This window comes from Pleurodeles waltl, chromosome 5 (genome assembly GCF_031143425.1).
Source record: "Pleurodeles waltl isolate 20211129_DDA chromosome 5, aPleWal1.hap1.20221129, whole genome shotgun sequence".
Lineage (NCBI taxonomy): Eukaryota > Metazoa > Chordata > Amphibia > Caudata > Salamandridae > Pleurodeles > Pleurodeles waltl.
The window spans coordinates 404,650,960-404,672,978 of record NC_090444.1 but is presented as its reverse complement, the minus strand read 5'-3'; positions in this window follow the sequence as shown (position 1 = coordinate 404,672,978).

The window sequence follows — 22,019 nt, the reverse complement described above, 5'->3', positions numbered from 1 at the left end:
TTTTGGCTTTATCGTCAAATGCTTCCTCAATTTATGACTTTGTTGTCCTCTGACCTTGTCGAAATATATATTTTTAGGTATTGTTTATATCTGGGGCATACTTTTATATTATTGGAACCACTTGCTACCGACAAGAGGAGGGTGTAGTGTGGTTAGTTTTACGTATCCTTTGCGCATTAGCTTCAGGCTTTAGGCCTTCGTGCACTTTGCCCTGGATGTGTTTTATTCATTTGCTTGCAAGCTTAGAGCCTCTGTGCACTTTGCCCTAAATGCTTTTTCTTAGGCTTCGTACTGTTATTTTTTAAATAGCCAGTTCTACGGTCTTGTTTTATATTCATATCACACTGTTTAGCCTACTTCAGCACTGGAGTTCTCCATAACACATTCTTGTTCACTCTGTGCTTCAGTCAAGGATAAAGTCTGGTACATTGCCGATAGACGTGGTAGGAGTTTAGTCTTTGGCATTCCTGCGTAGGGACATTTTGTGATCACGCTGACATGTTAGTTATAAAAACACTTCCTTGTCCCAATACACGCAAGAGGGAGATTCCGACCAGGGAACCACAACTAGACGCTGACTGCCTCTTTGCAGATGTTGAACCAGATCCCAGGCCTTTGCTCAGGTATGAGGGCTGATGTCTCCCAAGGGATTCAGAAAGGCAAGTTAGAAGCTTAACATGCTGTGCTCGAAATAGAACTAGCTGAGGGAGAGTAGAAATTGTTAAACACCATGATAGCGTTATTCTTATGTTTTACTCTCCTCGTGACTATTTCAATCCTACTGTGTTGTATGGTTCTGGTTATTGCGGCTCACGCCTTATTATCTAAAATGCAGTCATTTTATTAAAACATTATATAAAACGTATACTGCCTTTGTCATTTGTATATGAGATCATACTGTAAATGATCCACATTATAATACATCTCTCTATTTAAATCAATTGTCTCCTGTAAAATACTTCCAAATTCAACCTTTAAAAGCCCAATATTAAGGTCTCTCCCCCTGCAGGAGGTTCAAAGAGAACATTATCATACATGTCGTTGGAAACCGGAGAGCCAACAGTATTATTCCTGCTAGCACTCTGTAAAATTGTCAATGCATTTTCAGGTTGGGCACATACTGAGACACCTGCAACTGAAACTGGAACAGCAGTCAATCCTTGTGGCTGTATACTCGTCCCATTTCCTACTACACCCGTACCAGTTACTGTGGAGACCCATGGCTGTCTCTGTACCCCATCACCATATGGAGGAGATCTGAAATGCAGAGATAATTTAAAATGTTATCCTCATCCAAATATTGTCATTTGTTTGACTATCGAAGGGAACATTTTTACTCCCTCTACCATATTATCTCCTCAGCATCTATCCTGATTGTCACACTTGCCTTCAAGCAACTGTAAAAAAGAACCCTTCACTTGCTTCTTCATTTTTTCTCTCTCTTCTCTGACCCCATTTATTCAGTGCCTCACCCTCTAAAGGAAACTGAAAATACTTGTCAGAAGAGGTATATTCATGCCAGATGCAAATCCAGGTACACGTATAGAATTCAGTGCTAGTCATCATTTCATACACACTGTCCCTCCATAGCAGGTACAGTAGGGGCTTTAGGCTTTTACAACACAGCAAACATTATTCTAGCTGAAAATAATCAAAAACACAAATTAGCAAATAACAACCTATCCCAGTGTGGCTATGCCAAAGGCCAACCAATAATAGTGCGGCTTTGACACCAACCAATCAATGACAGTGGGACTCTCTGGTGATGTCTTACCAATCCCAATGCGATTCCTTAACTGACTATCTGAAGGTAAAACACAGCTTCTTTGCAAATAGCAAAACAATTGCACATCCTTCCTCAATGTATGCTCATTAAATAAACCAAAATAAATCATGTCTCCTCAACCTAGATAGGAGAAAATCCCTACCCATATGTACACCACACCTCACAAAACACAAATTTTCTAAAGCAGAAAGGAAGTGTTCTTAACTTGCAACCATCCTCTATTACTATAATTTGCAGGCATGAGGTTTCCAAAATTTTTGCACCCACAAATATTGCCTTAACAAAACACCCATAGATTTATCCATCAGAGATGGTGTTAAACCTCAATTTCATGAGGCAATTTGCCCCTGCGATAAGGCATCTCCCAACACATCAAAATATTCAAAATTGCAGTCATTTATGGACGGGCCCCACTCAATAACTGAGTTCTAGATCAGCGGAATAATTTAAAGGATTTATTACAAATATTCATAGGAGATGCAGTACAGATTCATGTCCATGAAGCCTCTTAGCAAATAGATCATTACACCACAGTGCAAAATCAGAAATGTACTAAGGTCCAGGTAGGCAGCAAAATAAAGTGAGAAAAAGACAGTATCCCTAGCAGCATCTAGATCTTCACAAAAGTTTTCTGGCTCACTCCCTAATTCGAGGGCTTATGTACACTATTTTCACATATTAACTCACTAAAACTGCAAAGTCATTGTGGTTTGATCAAATATGTTACATTCTCAGCGGATCAGAGTATAGTTTTATTAAACTGCATATTGCCTTACCACCTAAGCACTAGGCCTCTACATGAATATTGATTCTGCCCACTCTTTGCAAATATCATCCATAGATGGTAGAACAATGTGGTTACATGAAAAACAGCACGCTGTTATAAATGAATAGTGTACTGTGAACTTGCGAAAAGTCTTTGAGGAATGTCTCATTATTGTGACCTATCTAGACATTTTTCATTAAAGACAGCAGGAATAATCAGACAGTACTATGCTTGACTGTGTGCAGCAGAAACAATGAACTGTGAAATATGCAGGGACCACATCCATATTGGACAACATGGCTATTATTCCGATATGAAGACCTAAATAAGAAGACTTGGGGAAAACAGCAGTCTGTGACTCCTCCATTTAGTCTTTGCACAGGTGCATGAGATCTCAGGCAAGGGCACACTAGTAGTGCTGGACATGGAAAAGGCATTTGACTTGGTTCACTGGCCCTTCCTGCACCAAATGCTAGAGAAAATGAATTTTGGGAAACATTTTCGCAAGCTTGTTGAAGTCCCTTACACCGAGCCTTGGGTGCAGGTCAGAGTGAACAGAGTTATGTCCGTGCCAGTTGGAGTGGGGCGGGGCACACTTGTCAGGGGTGCCTTCTGTCCCTGCTCTTGTTTGCCTTAGTTGTTGACCTCTAGCAGGCCGTATTAAGTTAGGCACTTAGATAGAAGGGAATCCGGTGGGCACACGAGGGAAGGAATCTTCCAATATGCTTCTAGAGTCCCAGGAGTTCCATTGCCCATCTCATGGACGTCCTCAGAGTATACAGCGAGACCTCTGTTCTCCGGGTAAATTGGGGAAAATCTGTCTACGTGCCAATCAGCACAGGCCATCTCTCACTGTCAGCCTCAATACCTTCATAGGCCACAGACCTACACTTCAAATACTTGTGCATAGTAATTTCTGCGAACCAGCAGCAGAGTTGGGAGTTAAACATAGTTCTGCTCCTGAAAAAGCTAAATAGCAACTGACCTCTTGGTCTTTCTCCCCCTCTCGATCAGGGGCCAGAGCGGATTGTTCACATTGATCTTACTCCAGTGCTTCTTCTGAATCCTACAGAATTACCCGTTGCAACTCTCACACAGTTTGTTCACAGACTTTCAGTCCAAAATCAATGCCTTCCTCTAGGGATTGGCAGTCCTGCAAGAGTTTCCTTCGCAAAGTGCAGCCATTCTGTGATGGCAGGTTGGAAGTTGTGGCTCTCCATTTTATTACTGGGCTTCCTAGCTTGTCTGTGTTAAAGATTGGCTATTTGAGGAATTAGACCTCCTAGACAAGTCTGACCTGTTCTGTGTCTTATATGGTAAAACAATCCACAAAAAGCTCCCAGCAGTAACTAGTGCTGTACTGGCAAGATGCACTACTGCACATTCAGTGGTACTAAAACCCCCGTGATGACTCCAGTATGGCAAAGAACCTGGCTTGCAGAGATGGCCAATCAGACTTCTGGAAGGGGGACATGATAGGCATTAAATCCCCGGGCAATGTGTGACAGACCACCAGTGTCCGGCCCTTTCAAGATCTCATAGGAGACTTCTAATAAAACCCAGTTTCTCAAGGATCTTCAACAGAGGCATGCACTTGAGAGCTATGGGGATGAATTGATGGTACTCTTGGACTTTAGTCTCCTACAGGCCAAACTCACTACTGAGAACCTATGAGCAAAGGATGTCTCATGACTATACTGTTAGCTCCTCATTAATTCCCCCCAGCCCCAGTTCGAAGCCTAGGGAAATGTGGGATCTCAGTCTAGGAAAGTTTGATGACAACGTCTGGATTGAGGCAGTTATGGCACCTTGGCTGGTAGCCATTTCAGCCCGTTTGTGCCTACTTCAATATGATATGGCAATACTCCCTGAATAAAGGGCTACTGGCGCAGAGTAGGAGGTAGTGGTGGGGAGGCCACTCACTCTAGATCCTAAGGTTGTGATGCTAGGAATTATGGGTCATTTGGGTGGCATTCCTGCTCCCTAATTTCTATTGCCCTCCTGATTGCCAAAACAGACTTGGCTCACCACTGGTGCAATGTGGACCCTCCCTAGCAGGGGGAATGGAACAAAGGTATGGACTTTGGTGCCATGATGGAGGAACTGCTTTACAAGGCCTGTGGGGCACCAAAAAAACACACAAGAATATGGACTTCATGGAAGAACTATTGCACAGGAAGTCTCTAACGCAGATATTCTTTGTCAAGTACACATGACTGGCCTGGTTGTCACAACTACATTATTATTGTAACTGTGCTTCGTAATATGATTGATTGTACTGTTTTCTATTGTGCCAGTCAGAGATTCTTCTCGCTCAGCTTGTATAAATTTACTGCTGCAAAAATCAACAAAAAGATTCATAATAAAAATAATAATTAGGAAAACACACTTCTGCATGTCATAGGAAATTTGTTTTAAATACAATACAAAAATATGGAAAATGTCACGTACCCAGTGGATATCTGTTCATGGCATGTAGTGATGCAGATTCACATGCTTTGCATAAGTCCGCCATCTAGTGTTGGGCTCGGAGTGTTACAAGGCTTTTTTCTTCAAAGAAGCTTTTTCGAGTTACGAAATCGAGTGACTCCTCCTCTCGGTGATAGTGCGCATGGGCATCGAGTCCTTTGTTAGATTGTTTTCTTTCTGTAGTTTTCCCGTAGGTGTCCTCATTTACCTTTAGCTTACCATCCAGACCAGATGGGGATGGCGTGCAGCCTTAGTTCTTGCAAGTCCTACTCTGGCTGAGGTAGGGACGACCCCTTCTGGTAGCCACGGTGCTGCTGACAGTAGTACGCCACCACAGTCTGTGGCCTCCAGAAAGAGTCCCACAGGAACTCCCTGGAATAGAAGGAGGACACAAGAAAATCAGAACTTCGATGCCTGGAATACACTGGAAGGACAGGAAAAACGGGAGCAAAAACTGGAGTCCAAAAGAAAACCAGCCGGAGCGTTACCACAGCAGGAGAAATGTTGCAACGCAAAGAGAAGAAGAATCTATCCCCTTATATACTGCTAGACAGGAAGTGAGGTGCAGGAAGATGTAGGACTGCCATCTTGGATTGGGAAAGGGGTTATAGAACCAGATAGGAAAATGCACCATAGTAGTAAGCGAAACAGATGCATGCAGGGAAGATGGTATGCTGGGAAAGAGAAATCATGGCTCCTCTAAGAATAAGAAGAAAAAAAGAAAAGACAGAAAAAATGACGGACCAGAAGAGGGGCATGAACCGAAGAGGTGTCCTCCCAGGAGCATTCACTCATAGGATAGCCCTTCCAGTGGATGAGAAACTGGAGTTTCCACGAAATAACAGAGAGTCACAGATCTCCTGGACCTCGTATTCAGGCACATCATCAACCAATTGAGGACGAGAACAGGAGAATTGTCTGTGAAAATGATCAGGTACATAGGGCGTTAGCGGAGACACATGAAACACAGAATGTATTTTCCAAGTCTGAGGCAAACGAAGACGAACAGAAAAAGAATTGATCTTTTGAAGGATCAAAAATGGACCATAATACCGAGGTTTGAACTTATTCTGGGATAATCGGAGAGGTAAGAATTTAGAGGAAAGCCAGACTTTATCATTGATGTGATAAGACGGGGCATCACAACGTCTTCTATCAGCCATCCTTTTCATGCGTATCTTGGTGGCTTGAAGATTAGCATGTATGATACGTTGGATACTGCGTAGTCATCAGACAAATGTTGTGATGGCAGGGATTGTAGATGACTCTCTGAGAGTAATAGGAAAAGCCTTAGGATGGAACCCAAAAGAACAATAAAATGGAGAGACCTTAGCACTATGCACTGCATTATTATACGAGAACTCAGCAAGTGGCAAGTACATAGACCAATTACTTTGCGTAGCATTGTAGAAACTGCGTAGGTATTGTTCAAGACCTGGATTCAGGCGTTCTGTCTGTCCATTTGTTTGAGGATGGAAGCCAGAGGACAGAGCCATGTAGATTTTGAGTGTTTTACAGAACTGTTTCCAAAAGCGAGAGATGTATTTGGGAACCCCGATCTGAGACGATGACTTGAGGGAGGCGTGAAGCCAAAAGATCGCCTGAATAAAGATTTGCCTTAATTCTTTTGCAGTGGGTAACTTCTTTAATGCAGTGAAATGAGCCAATTTAGTGAATGAGTCAACCGTCACCATTACTACTCGATTCCCAGCTGAGGGAGGCAGAGAACACATGAAGTCAGTAGATATAGTATGCCACGGAGCCGGTGAAACAGGTAAAGGACGGAGCAACCCTGCTGGTCTATTACAAGCTGTCTTTGCTTGAGCACAGATGGGAAAATAAGTCACATAACTTTCAGTGTCTGTTTTAAGTGTGGGCCACCAAAAGGAGCAAAGACTTGGGTGGTTTTAATACCGCAATGACCTGCGATAGGGGAATCATGGCACATTCGTAGTGCCTCTGTTTGGACTGTTTTAGTAGGCAGGGACAATGCTTTCTTGTGATAATAGTATTCCTTGTCTTTATGTAACTGTGGATGGAATTTATTAATTTCGGTCTTATCGAGATTAGAATACTCAGATTTGACTTTGTCAAGAAAGGATTGTACTAATCCGATGATTCTATCAGGTTCAATTAAGTTTTGCGTAGTAGTATCAATACATTCAGGATAGCGTCGAGACAGGGCATCTGCCAGAATGTTTTGAGAACCAGGGATGTACTTTATGTAGAAGTCGTATTGACTGAAAAAGAAAGCCTATCGGGCTTGATGACTATTTTGGCATTGGAAGTTTCTTAACCACTTGAGTGCCTTGGACGAGGTCACCTCGTCCAAGGCAGCGGTTCCCGTGTGCCTTGGACGAGGTCACCTCGTCCAAGGCATGGGAACTGGGGGGAGCGCTAGCGCTAGCGCTAACCCCTGTGCACCCCACCCACCCCCCCAAGGCGGGGATGGAAGGGGAAGCCCTTCCCCTTCCACCCCGACCCTCCCCCGGCAATCTGATGACGTCAGCGTGCGCACAGCGTGCCGACGTCATCAAGTGTTGCCGGGACGCGCTGGAAGCCATTTGCTTCCAGCGCATCGAGGGAAGAGGACTTCCCAAGGTAAGTCCTTCCCTTTTTAGGGGTTTTGGGGGGGGAAAACAGACACGGGGAAAGGAAAGGGTTTTTCCTTTCCCCCTGTGCCTGTTTTCACTAGATTCCTGCTCCACTATCGCGGGCCCAGGAATATCCACTAGACACCAGGGATTTTTTTAGGATATGTTTATTTTGGGGGCAACCCCTTGGGCAAGGGTCGCCCCCCTTTTTTCTGTTTCGGCCCCCCGGGGGCAGATCAGCCATGTTTTTGGATGATCTGGCCCCCGAGGGGGGGGCGAAGCACATCAGGCGCCAGGGATTGTGTGGTGTGTGTGGTGTGTGTTTGGGGGCACCCCTTGGGCAAGGGTCGCCCCCCTAATGTGGGGAAAGTCCCTTTTGGGGGCAGATGAGCCTATTTTTGTAGGCCCATCTGCGCCAAAGGAGGGCAGAAACCACCAATACGCCAGGGATTTATTTATTTTTTTTCCCTTTTTTTTGTTTTGTGCTGGGGGTGCCCCCTTTGAGAAGGGTCACCCCCTAAAGGGGGCACAGAGCTGTTGCCCATTTCCGCCCCCCTTGGGGGCAGATCGGCCAATTTTTTGTACGCCCATCTGCCCCCAAGGGGGGCAGAATCCACTTAGGTACCAGGGACAATTTCTAAGTTCATGGTGGTGGGGTGTTTGTCAACTGGCGAAGTATTTGTATTTGTGATTATAACAATTTATTTCTTCTTTTTCTTCTAGTTCAACGCTTTTGCTTCCTTTGCTGTGGATCCTTGCGGCTTTGGCAGTAGTTGTCCTGCGGTTTGCATAGTTGCATGTTTTAGGTAAGTGAAAGCAATTCACTCCAAAGGAGTATTGTTGACATGCATGAATGACATGTTTGTAGGTGGTGTACTAAATGCAGTATTGTGTGTGAAATTGTCCTTAGATTTGAGCACAATGATATTTGTGTTGTCATATGTCTAATTTGCTTTTTTCTTTTTAGTGGGATATCATTGGTGATTGCTGTGTCTGTGCAGAGTAGTTGCTTGGTGAGTAGCTTTTTCAGGCAAGTGAGTGGTATAGTTTTTTAGTACATAACTCTTTGTGATAAAGCTACACTTTGTTTATTACTTATTTTAGTGCTAGTTGTTATTGGCAATCCATTTGTTGTTGGTGTGGATCATGGCTAGCCGCAGAGTGACCGCTCAGCAAGTTGTTGGCATGCTCTTTGAGTCGTCTTCAGACCATGATTACGAGACTGACTCTGCATCTGAGGCAGAGGAGGAAGCGGGAGATTCTGGAAGTGAGTTTTCTGTCCGGAGTATTCTTCTGATGAGGAAGCTACTCTCAGTGCAGATGAAGGGCCTGTTGTAGAGGAGGACATTGATGTGCCAAGAGTGCAGCAGCCTGGGGCTGAAGGGTTTCCCATTAGAAGACCTGACACCTGGATTGCCCCAAACATGGAGCAGCCACAGTTACCTGCATTTACTGGTCTCCCAGGGTGCAGAGTTAATACGGAAAACGTTATGCCTGTCCATTTCTTTCACTTGTTTATGGACGATGTATTTTTGGAAGAGATTGTGGAGCAGGCTAATTTGTATGCAGAGCAATATTTGACGGACAACGCTGCCAGACTTAAGCCTCAGTCTAGAGCTACTCAGTGGGTTCCCACATATCTGGAAGAGATGACAAAGTTTTTAGGTTTGACTTTTTTGATGGGGTTGGTCAGGAAGCCATCACTGGCTTCTTATTGGTCTACTAGTCCCTTGATGGCAACGGCTATATTTCCTGCAACTATGACACGTAATCGGTATTTGCTTCTTCTTCGTATGCTGCATTTTGTAGACAATGCTTTAGCCTTGCCACAAGATCACCCTGATTGTGACCGTCTTTTTAAGATTAGGCCTGTCCTTGATCATTTTGTAGATCGGTTTGCAGAGGTCTATGTTTCAGGCAAAGAGATAAGTGTGGACGAGTCTTTGGTCCTTTTCAAGGGGCGTTTAGTTTTTAAGCAGTACATTCCTAGTAAGAGGGCACGGTATGGGATTAAATTGTAAATGCTGTCAGAAAGCAGTACAGGATATGTGTATAATTTCCGGGTCTACACTGGTAGGGATGCCAGTATTGACCCTCCTGGTTGTCCGGCCACTTTTGGAGTTAGCAAAAAAATTGTGTGGGAACTTGGTAGACGGCTGTTTAACAAAGGTCACCATTTGTACGCAGATAATTTCTACACTGGAGTGCAGTTGTTCAAGGAGTTGTTTAGAGTGGACACTGTTGCTTGTGGCACAATCCGTTCTAACCGGAAAGGCTATCCAAGGGAGCTTTCTGTAAAAAACTTGAGAGGGGACAGTGCAGTGCCTTGCGGAATAATGAGCTGCTAGCTCATGGGTGGTGTTGATAGAGTAGATCAGAGGTTGGAACCTTACACTGCTCTTCGTAAGTCTTACGTGTGGTATAAAAAGTTGGCCCTACATTTATTTCATTTGGCAACTTTTAATGCTTTTATTGTATTCAAGGATTGTTCACCTGAGTCAAGGATGACATTTGTTAAATTTCAGGAGTCGGTGATAGAAAGCCTTATTGTGGTGGAACAGGCAAGAGTTCCTAGAGTAGAAGTGGTGGAGGATGTGGCTAGATTGAAAGATCGGCACTTTCCAGATCACATTGCTCCCACTCCCAAAAAAGACTTGCCCACAAAGAAATGTAGAGTATGTGACCGGAGATTAATCCGGAGGGCGAGCCGGATGTACTGCCCCGAATGCCCTTCAAAGCCTGGGCTGTGTGTGCCCAGCTGTTTTAGAAGTTACCACACAAGGAAAAACTTTTGGGAAATACCGTGAGCGTAAACTGTCTGTTTTATATTTTCATATGTTTCACGGTCGGCATCACTGTCATTTATTTAGTTAGAGCTTTTGTGTTCGTAGTTTTGTGCTTATTTTATAATTAGTGGTTTCTTTGTTGTTTATAAACAAAACAAAAGTGATGGCGGTGTGCGTGGGGTGGCACTTGGTTGGCGGTGTGCTTGGGGTGGCGCTTGGCTGGCGGTGTGCGTGGGGTGGCGCTTGGCTGGCGGTGTGCGTGGGGTGGGGCTTAGCTGGCGGTGTGGGTGGGGTGGCGCTTGGCTGGCGGTGTGCGTGGGGTGGCGCTTGGCTGGCGGTGTGCATGGGGTGGGGCTTGGCTGGCGGTGTGGGTGGGATGGCGCTTGGCTGGCGGTGTGCTTGGGGTGGTGCTTGGCTGGCGGTGTTCTTGGGATGGCGCTTGGCTGGCGTTATGCGTGGGGTGGCGCTTGGCTGGCGGTGTGCGTGGGGTGGCGCTTGGCTGGCGGTGTGCGTGGGGTGGCGCTTGGCTGGCGGTGTGCGTGGGGTGGCGCTTGGCTGGCGGTGTGCATGGGGTGGGGCTTGGCTGGCAGTGTGGGTGGGGTGGCGCTTGGCTGGCAGTGCCAGCCAAACGCCAGTCCACACACTCATCAGCTGGTGTGATTGCTGTATCAGGCATGTGGGCGTATGAAAGTGAAGGGCCCTTGACTGGCGCTGTCTGTCGATGCGAGTCTTGTAATGTGCTGGGCCCGTGGCTGGCGGCGTGAATGGTCTTGTGCATGTCATGTATGAAAGGTGTGTGAATGGACTGTAATGCGGTTGGTGCCTTGTTGTGGCTTTACAGCTCACGAGCTGTGAGTCATTGGTTCCGTTTTTTGGCCTTTCAGTTATTACCAGTGCATTTCACTTTTGTGAAATCTCTTGTTAATAAAATTTGATCTACTGAACCATCACTCACCCTTGTGCCAAATCCAACCAGTATGTGTGGTACAAATGACAGAACCTGCTCCGCTGTAATCAGGCGTTGCAGCACACTTGAGACACGCTAGGTGTCTCAAGTGGGACTCCGATGATGAAGCATGCCACCAACTTGGTTGGTGGGTGAGGGGTCTTTTTCACATAACCTAAGTGCGTTTCTTTTCACAATTTTAGTGTTTGGCACATCACAGACGTATGTGGACACATCAAAATGATATATTACAAAACTACCTGTGTTTGGGGGGGAGGGGCCACCTATGTTTTTGGTCCTGGGTGCGGCCTTCATCTAGGGAAACCTACCAAACCCATATTTTTTTTTAAACTAGACACCCCAAGGAGTGCAGGGAGATGTGGCTTGCGTGGATCCCCCAACATTTCCTTACCCAGACGCCTTTGCAAACCGCAAAATTTGCTTAAAAAAGCATATTTTCCTGACTTTTGTTTGTACGATCACCGCTCCAGCACAAAATTCCTACTCCCCAGCGTTCCCCTCAGTCTCCCAAGTAAAATGACACCTCACTTGTGTGGGTCCCCAAAGCAGAGTCAGCCTAAAGATGTATAAAAGAAGAATATGTCCTTATCAACTCGCTTTGCTATCCCCTCTATCTCTACAAGTTTTTGGCCTTATTCTGTTGCAGGCACCTGGCCCACCCACACAAGTGAGGTATCATTGTTATCGGGAGACTTAGGGGAACGCTGGGTGGAAGGAAATTTGTGGCTCCTATCTGATTCCAGAACTTTCTGTCACCAAAATGTGAGGAAAACATGTTTTTTTAGCCACATTTTGAGGTTTGCAAAGGATTCTGGGTAACAGAACCTGGTCAGAGCCCCACAAGTCACCCCATCTTGGATTCCCCTAGATCTCTAGTTTTAAAAAATGCACAGGTTTGGTAGGTTTCCCTAGGTGCCGGCTGAGCTAGAGGCCAAAATCTACAGGTAGGCACTTTCCAAAAAACACCTCTGTTTTCTTTAAAAAAAATTGATGTGTCCACGTTGCATTTTGGGGCATTTCCTGTCGCGGGCGCTAGGCCTACCCACACAAGTGAGGTATCATTTTTATCGGGAGACTTGGGGGAACGCTGGGTGGAAGGAAATTTGTGGCTCCTCTCTGATTCCGGAACTTTCTGTCACCAAAATGTGAGGAAAACGTGTTTTTTTTTAGTAAAATTTTGAGGTTTGCAAAGGATTCTGGGTAACAGAACCTGGTCAGAGCCCCACAAGTCACCCCATCTTGGATTCCCCTTGGTCTCTAGTTTTCAGAAATGCACAGGTTTGGTAGGTTTCCCTAGGTGCCGGCTGAGCTAGAGGCCAAAATCTACAGGTAGGCACTTTGCAAAAAACACCTCTGTTTTCTTTAAAAAAATGTGATGTGTCCACGTTGCGTTTTGGGGCATTTCCTGTCGTGGGCGCTAGGCCTACCCACACAAGTGAGGTATCATTTTTATCGGGAGACTTGGGAACGCTGGGTGGAAGGAAATTCGTGGCTCCTCTCTGATTCCGGAACTTTCTGTCACCAAAATGTGAGGAAAATGTGTTTTTTTTGCCAAATTTTGAGGTTTGCAAAGGATTCTGGGTAACAGAACCTAGTCAGAGCCCCACAAGTCACCCCATCTTGGATTCCCCTAGGTGTCTAGTTTTCAGAAATGCACAGGTTTGGCAGGTTTCCCTAGGTGCCGGCTGAGCTAGAGGCCAAAATCTACAGGTAGGAATTTTGCAAAAAACACCTCTGTTTTCTTTCAAAAAATGTGATGTGTCCACGTTGCGTTTTAGGGCGTTTCCTGTCGCGGGCGCTAGGCCTACCCCCACAAGTGAGGTATAATTTTTATCGGGAGACTTGGGGGAACATAGATTAGCAAAACAAGTGTTATTGCCCCTTGTCTTTCTCTACATTTTTTCCTTCCAAATATAAGAGAGTGTGTAAAAAAGACATCTATTTGAGAAATGCCCTGTAATTCACATGCTAGTATGGTCATCCCGGAATTCAGAGATGTGCAAATAACCACTGCTCCTCAACACCTTATCTTGTGCCCATTTTGGAAGTACAAAGGTTTTCTTGATAGCTATTTTTCACTCTTTATATTTCAGCAAATGAATTGCTGTATACCCGGTATAGAGTGAAAACGCACTGAAGGGTGCAGCTCATTTATTGGCTCTGGGTACCTAGGGTTCTTGATGAACCTACAAGCCCTATATATTCCCGCAACCAGAGGAGTCCAGCAGACGTAACGGTATATTGCTTTCGAAAATCTGACATTGCAGGAAAAAGTTACAGAGTAAAACGTAGAGAAAGATTGATGTTTTTTTCACCTCAATTTCAATATTTTTCTTTTTCAGTTGTTATTTTCTGTAGGAAACCCTTGTAGGATCTACACAAATGACCCCTTGCTGAATTCAGAATTTTGTCTACTTTACAGAAATGTTTAGGTTTCTGGGATCCAGCATTGGTTTCATGCCCATTTCTGTCACTGACTGGAATGAGGCTGAAAGCACAAAAAATTGTAAAAATGGGGTATGTCCCAGTAAAATGCCAAATTTGTGTTGAAAAATTGGGTTTTCTGATTCAAGTCTGCCTGTTCCTGAAAGCTGGGAAGCTGGTGATTTTAGCACCACAAACCCTTTGTTGATGCCATTTTCAGGGGAAAAAAACACAAGCCTTCTTCTGCAGCCACTTTTTCCAATTGTTTTGAAAAAAACAAAATTTTCACTGTATTTTGGCTAATTTCTTGGCCTCCTTCAGGGGAACCCACAAAGTCTGGGTACCTCTAGAATCCCTAAGATGTTGGAAAAAAGGACGCAAATTTGGCTTGGCTAGCTTATGTGGACAAAAAGTTATGAGGGCCTAAGCGCGAACTGCCCTGAATAGCCCAAAAAAAGGCCTGGCACAGGAGGGGGAAAAGGCCTGGCAGCGAAGGGGTTAAACACTGCAAATTCCGGTGATCTGTTCTCACTTCAGAGGGTGCTTTAGATCCCATAAGAAATTGTCTCCATTCCGTACACGCCGTCTTCAAGGTGAGCAGTTCTTGTTCTAACACCAAGTCAGATACTATGTGGGAAAAGTAAAATATGGGATGTTCTAAACAATCATCACTTTGTTTTTGCAGTAAAGCGGCTCCTATTGCCTTTTCTGAGGCATCTGTGACAACAATGAACTGTTTGGTGGTATCTGGATGCCGTAAAATTGGAGCTTGTGTGAAGGCATGTTTTAGTGCTTGGAAAGCAGTTTCCGCATCTTTGGTCCAATAAAAACATTTCCGTAGGTTTTCTTTCTTAAGAGTTTGCGTGATATGACTGGTCTGCTGGGCGAAATCAGCTATGAATTGACGATAGAAATTGGCCAATCCCAGAAAACATTGGGTATCCTTGATGGAGGAGGGAGATGGCCAATCCAGAATGGCAACACCTACTTGGTTGATATGATACCCCAAGTATTTCACTTCAGTCTGATCAAATTCAAATTTTTATGGATTGCAGAATAGATGATGTTGCCTAAGCCTTTCTAGCACTTGGAGTACATGTTTAGTGTGATGTTCTGGACGAGTGGAGAATATAAGAATATCATTCAAATAGACTACCACTGTTTGGTGTAAAAGATCAGAAAAGACAGCGTCCATAAATCTCTGAAATATGGAGGGAGCGTTGGTTAGCCCAAAGAGCATTGCATGATATTCATAATGACTAAAAGGAGTTCTGAAGGCAGTCTTTCATTCATCACCCTCTTTTATCCTTAAAAAATGGTAGGCTCCCCTAAGATCTAATTTGGTGAATCTCTTTGCTCCTCTGACGGCTTCTTAAATATCTTTAATGAGGGGCAGAGGATAGGGATCTTTAATAGTGATCTTATTTAATCCACGAAAGTGTATGCAAGGACATAAATCTTTCGTCTTCTTCGGTATGAAAAAGAGGGGAGCCCCTGCAGGTTAAGAGAAAGGGGCAATCAGACCACTCTGTATGTTCTCCTCTAGATATTCTTTGAGAATCTTTTTCTCAGGCCTGTTAAGAGAATACATTCTCCCAAAGGGGACTACAGCATCAGGTTCCAAAGGAATGGCACAATCATATTCTCTATGAGGTGGAAGTACTGTTTTTTCAGGTTTCTAAAATACGTCTGCATATTCCAGATAATGACTTGGTACTCCATGGAGGAGGTTGACGGAACAACTTACTTTTGGTGGTGTTAATAACATTTTCTTCGGGGACCAATAAGTTCCCGATAAATAACAGTGTTGTTGACAAAATTGGGAAGAAAGTGAAATGGTTCTATTTTCCCAATTAATATAGGGATTGTGCTGGGTTAGCCATGGAATACCTAGAATCATGACGTGATTTAGTGAAGATATCCGATCAAAAGAGACCTATTACTTATGTTTCCTGAATTGTAGACACAAGGTGGGAGTGGTATTAATGACAGGTCCGGAGGCTAGAAGAGAACCATGCACCGTATGAACTTGCTCTGGTATATCCTTTGGTACCCAAGGGATTTTTCTTTCCAGAGCCCATGTTTCATTTAAATTAAATACCACTGGCCCCACAATGCAACAAGGCTAATGCTCTTTCTTCTCGGCCATTGGCTAACTTTAAGGTGATGGGTAAAAGGAAAAGAGCTGTTACTTCTTCTCTCGAGGAACAAATGGAAGGTATCTCGGAACATCCCGTCCTATCCCTTATCACAGAGGAATGGACTTGGCGTTTCCCAAGGGTTTTGACGGGCGAATGGGGGCAGGTACGGATTAGATGACCGAAAGCACCACAGTAAAGACTTTGGCCCTCATTATGAACACAGCGGTAAACACCGCACCGCCGGCGGTAAAAACCGCCAACAGAGGAGCGGTCTGGACCGCCAAATAATTAACCAGCTGAAACGCAGGCATCCTGAAAACCACCCACCGCCAGCAGAGGAGTACCGACAACAATGGCAGAGCCTGCTCACAGGCCGATGGAAAGCCCAACCCGCCCATCAAATAATGAACCACTAGACTGCCGTCAGTTCCGGGGCAGGAACCACCACCACGCAATGCCAGACAGAAACGAACCAAATATAAGGAAACACTCACCGGAGACTAACACAACACGCCAAAGCCAAAGCAGACCTGGATAGAGAGCTACAGATCATGCCAGCCCTTCTCCTTTCCATATACCTCCACGACCGAGACCGCAGACGAAGACAACGGTAAGTACTGCAACCTACAAAACAAGGGAAGAAAGGGCACAGTTACATACCCACCCTCTCCACCCCACAACACACCCACAACCCTTCACAGCAGCACAAGCCATACACCCCACACAGAGGGGCTTACCCCACACAAGGCAAATCCAACCTGTCCAAAGTACATACATGTGCCCCACACACACAAACAATGAAACAAGAGACCAGGGATCCAGAGTGTGCAGCCAAAACACAGGCCACTCATTAACGTTTAATTCAGCTCTCTGAGCAAACGATTTGTAAATAAGGCCAATGGCCAGTCCATAGTGATCGAAGTCCCATGGGCCACAATGGCCCGAACCTGACTCCCACAAGTGCTACGGTACTCCACCTCATAGGGGCAACAATGGGGCATCCAGGCACCTCAGGGAACAGGGGCAGGGGGTGGTGGGGGTGGAGATTTACGACGGGTGGGGCTTGGATTTGGTTCAGAAGGTGGAGGGGGTTTGGGTTTGGCCTTGGAAGGTGAGGGAGTGTGCTTGGACCGGGTGGAGCCAGATGGAATAGGCTTAGCACGGGGCTTCTTCCTCTCTGGGGAACGGGCACAGGAATGTGAAGGGCAGACAGGGGCTGGCTGCGATGTAGAAGGAGTGGAAAGGACAAGGAGGTGTGCACGTTTAGGGACGAGGCGGGGAGGGCCAGTGGGTTGGAATAGATTAGCACAGGAGAGGAAAAGTTTCTTTGGTGCAATTGGGTTGGGCCTGGAGGAAGGCGTGGGAGTGGAGGTAGAGGGTGTGCTCGTAAGTGGTGTAGGTGTGCGTGTTGTGGGTGCAGGTGAATGGACAGTATGCTGAGGTGTGGTGGATGTGTGATGGGTGGGTGTTTTGGTGCGTTTGTGTGTTTTTGGAGGAGGGGGGATGGACACAGTGGGACAAGACAGGCTGCCAGTGTGAATGTATGTTGTTTGGGTGTCTGCAAGTCTGTTGAGTGTGCTGCATGTGCCAACTAAAGTAGTTGTGGTGAGTGTAGGTGTGGTGTCTGGGGTGCATGTATGGATGTGTGCTATTGTGGTGACTGCAGGAATAGTATCAGCAACAGTGAATGAAGGTGCAGTGCCTGGGGGTGTGTATGTAGAGGGGACAGACAGTGAGGCGGAAGAGGAGGACACACTGGGGGAAGTGGATGTTTCTGTGTGCATGTGTATGTTGGTTGTGTGAATGCTTGTGGTAGGAGGTGTGGTGCTTGTGTTCTGAAGTGTGCTTCTTGTGTGTTGAGGTGTGTGCCTGCGTGTCAGAATGTGTGCTTTGGATAGGTGAAGGGAGTGAGGGGCTGGAGGGGGGACGGAATGACCAGGGTCACTGGCTGCCGTCAAAGAGGAGGCCAGAACCTGAAAAGATCTCTGTAGGCCAGACACAGCACCGTGAATGCCATCCAGATAGGCATTGGTCTGCTGCATCTCTGATGCTAGTCCCTGGATGGCATTAACGATGGTTGTCTGCATTACAGAGATGGTTCTTAGGAGGTCAATAGCCTTCTCCATGAGGGCAGCAGGGCTGACTGAGGCAGGGGAAGAGGTGCCTGGGGCAAAGGAGACGCCCACTCTTCTGGGTGAGCGGGCACGGGCAACTCAGTGGGGAGCAAATGTGAGGGCAGTGATGGTATGGGGGGTGGCGGAAGATAACACAGTAGGTGTGGGCCCACTAGGGTCCGCCACCGCCAGGGAGCCCCTATTGGAGGAGGTATCGGAGTCACTACCTTCAGTGGTAGTAGCCTCCCCTGTGGTACTCCCCTCGCTCTCCAACCCACTGGTCCTCTTGACGTCGGACGACTCTGCCTCCGAGGATCCTTGGGCTGCTGCATCCCCACTCACTGGTGCCTCAGCTCCCTCGCCAGATGATGCTGATGTACACAGACAACACAAGAGAACAGGGATGGGGAGACAAAAAAGCAGAGACATTTCTAAATAGCTGAATGGAGTGAACATAGCCCTCCCACCTCTTCCTGCAGTGGGTGCTCCGCCAGTTGTAGACCCAGAGGGTCCGCACCTCCTTGGTGATGGCATGCCAAAGTGCCCTCTTCTGGTGGGCGCATACCTAAAAGGGACACATATAAATTTAACACAGAGGTCAGGCACTGGCCAAACATACACAGCTGGCTATAGTACAGTACAAACGGAGTAACAGCACATGCAGCATGTCAGGAACCCTGGCCAACACCAAACATTACACACATCCATGGCCCACAATCGTCCTACTCACCTGTACCTCTGGCTGTCCGTAGAGCTTGGCATACAGGAGCAGGACCCCGTCCACAAGCCTCTCCAATTCCTCTTGGGTGAGGGCCGGGGCCCTTTCCTCTGCAACACGTGCTACTTCCATGACCAGAGGCAGGACACAGCAGTACACTCAGTGGAGTACCTGCTTGCACAAGATCAGGGAGTCAAGTGAAGTTGGGGTGACGACTTCGCGTACCCTGGTGGCGATCATGATACGCTAGGATTCCCCATTGACATCCATGTTAACCAATGAATTTGCGCACCACGGTAAACACCGCCTTACGCTGGTACGTCAACCGCTAGCGGTCTGAGGTCACTTCCACAACGACAGTTTTGGATTACATGGGGCAGACATTTTGGCAAAAGCTACGCATTTATAAAACTCCCATCTGCACAATGCAGGCCCTACTGTTCCCCAAACACACATAGGCATGTGACAATTAACATTACCTCACCTGACAAGCCATGATCTATCATTGTGGTCAAGTTGATGTTATGTCATACACATTATGTACTTGTGTCGCGACAATTAAGCCAGCAGTGCTCAATGACTGACAATGTGTGCCCATGTATGTGTGTTCCTCACACATGTTTCCAACTTCTCCTATGTACAGACCCTTGTGGCAAGGAAGGGCCCCATCGGTGTACAGACCATTTGTGGATTTGCGGACCATGGTGGAGCGTAACATCATTATCAATTACAGACTCACCAGTGCAACTATTCTTGAACTTTGTGCATTACTGGATCCCGCACTTTCTCCAAGCAAATTGTAATCAGCATGCCATCCCTACTGAAGTGCAGGTGCTTTCTGAACTCCATTTCCTGGCCACAGGCTCATTTCAAGTGACAGTGGGCATGGGTGCAGGTTTTTCACAGCCAATGTTTAGCATTATACTGACAAGATGCCTGAATGCATTTGTACGACACCTGCAGTCCTATGTGAGGTTTCCCCAAAGTACTGACCTCCCTGCCATCAACTATGCCTTTGCCAACATACCCCATGTGATAGGTGCCATCGATGGCACCCACATACCTATAATTCCCCCAAGAGTAAGTGAACAGGTGTATAGAAACCGGAAGAACTTACACTCCATGAACATTCAGTTTGTGTGTACTGCAGACCAGTACCTCACACATGTGAATGCCATGTTCCCCCGTTCAGTCCATGATTCGTTTGTGCTGAGGAACAGTAGTGTGCCAAAGAAGATGGAATAACTACAAGAGGACAGAGGGTTGATCATAGGTAGGTGTGTCTGTCACTTATTGCCACCCTGCAGAAAGCCAGCCTGTCTGCCTCTAAGGCTTGTCATTTTAAGTTGTGTTGCTAACCTTTTTCTAGGTGATTCTGGCTATCCCAACTTGTGTTGGCTCCTGACACCAGTGAGGAATCCTGGAACAGATTCAGAGAGGAATTACAATGAGGTCCATGGATGTACTAGGAGCGTGATAGAGCGGACAATAGGTCTCCTGAAGTCTAGATTTCGTTCTCTACATATCTCTGGCGGTTCCCTGGCCTATGGGCCTGTAAAGGTGTGTAGAATAGTGGTGGCCTGCTGCATTCTGCACAACGTGGCTGTAAGAAATTCTATCCCCCTCTTGGAGGAGGAGGGTGCTGTATATCCAGACCAGCTTCCTCAGAGTGGAGACGAGAGTAATGGTGATGATGAGGAAGGGGAAGATGTAAATTCCAGGACCCAACTGGTACAACTCTACTTCCAGTAACTATGTGGGACAATTGGATGAGACTGGTGTTTGTGCATCATACTGTCAGTGTGCCTTGTCATCTGGGGGGGTGGAATATACTAATTGCCACTGTGTCCAGGTCTGCATAGGACAGAATACAATTTAGTGTATTTTTCCTAAACAAAAATAGGCACAACAACATGTAAGGTGAGTGGTGCATTTCATGCTATGCAGGTACAAATAAAGGAGTTATCAACCAGTTGCATGCATACTTCACTTTGTTCACACATAACGACAGGGGACATTGTAACAGGTGTAATATGTGTTTTATTTGGTGCAGGGATAAAATCGTGCAAATTACAGTAATGGCAGTGGGTCAATGGTGGTTATACAAAATGGCAACATGGTGGCAGCACTGTTGTCAGTATTGGTAGGTCCATCAATGCTTACATGAGTTTTCAATTATTGGTAGCACTGTTTGGTGGTTGATTGAGTGGGATAGTTGGTAGAAAGTTTTTTGCAGAGTCACTTCTTAGAGGGGGCCTTGTTCTTGGCAGGTGTTCCTGTCCCATATCTGGGCCTGACGGTCCGTTTGGGTGCCTGTTGTTGGGCTGTAGGGGATGAGATAGATGTCCCCTGTGTTTCCTCAGAGGGTAGAACATGTGAAGTTGCTGCTGATGCTCTTATTGTCCGGTCTGTCTCCTGTGCTGTAGTGGGAGCTTCCTGTTCTATGTGGGCCTCAGGCTGTGTTTGGACAAGCTGCTGCAGCGCACCTGCTATGCTGGCCATTGTGGCATTGTGCAGTTTCCACTGCTCCATGGCCTCTTATTGGTGTGCTTGCTGCATCCTCTGACTCTGCTTCAGGGTGGATACTATGTGGGCCAATCTGTCCTGGGTATGGTGGTAGGCTCCCAGGACCTCAGAGATCATGTCCTGGGCTGCAGCATCCATCCTGTCGACCCCCCAGGCCAGTGATGCCCTCCCACTGGGCCTAGCCCCCTGTGCCTGTGTCCCCTGCACAGGTCTGGCGGTACCACTTGTACTGGGACCATTGTCTTCCTGCCTGTTGGTAAGGGGTGACTGTGGCCTCTGTACCTGTGTTCCACCAGTCTGTGGCCTGGATACACAGGTGTGGGGACGGTTGCCCTCGGCTGATGTTATTGGCTGGGTGGTAGGGGTGTCAGTGATATCCTGGGTGGGGCTGCTGATTGGTGACAGTCCAGGACTGTGTGAGAGGCCAGCCTGCTCATCAGTGTCCAGGGTTCCATCCCCAGTGTCCTGTGAGGTGCCTCTGTCTCTGTGGGGGCACTGCCACTCCTTGTCCTGTCCATCAGGGTGGCATGGGTGGTGGTGCCTGTTGGGGGAAATGGACATGTCTGTTACATTTGCATGGTCGCCTGGGCGGGTTTGTGCAGCTTACACACTTTGGGGCCAGGCAGGATGCTTTAGTGGGGTTAGCATTGCTTTTAGCTTAGGATGTGGAGGTGCATTGTGGATGTTATAGGCCATTGTGTTTTCTTGCAGGGGTGGGTGGCTGTGCA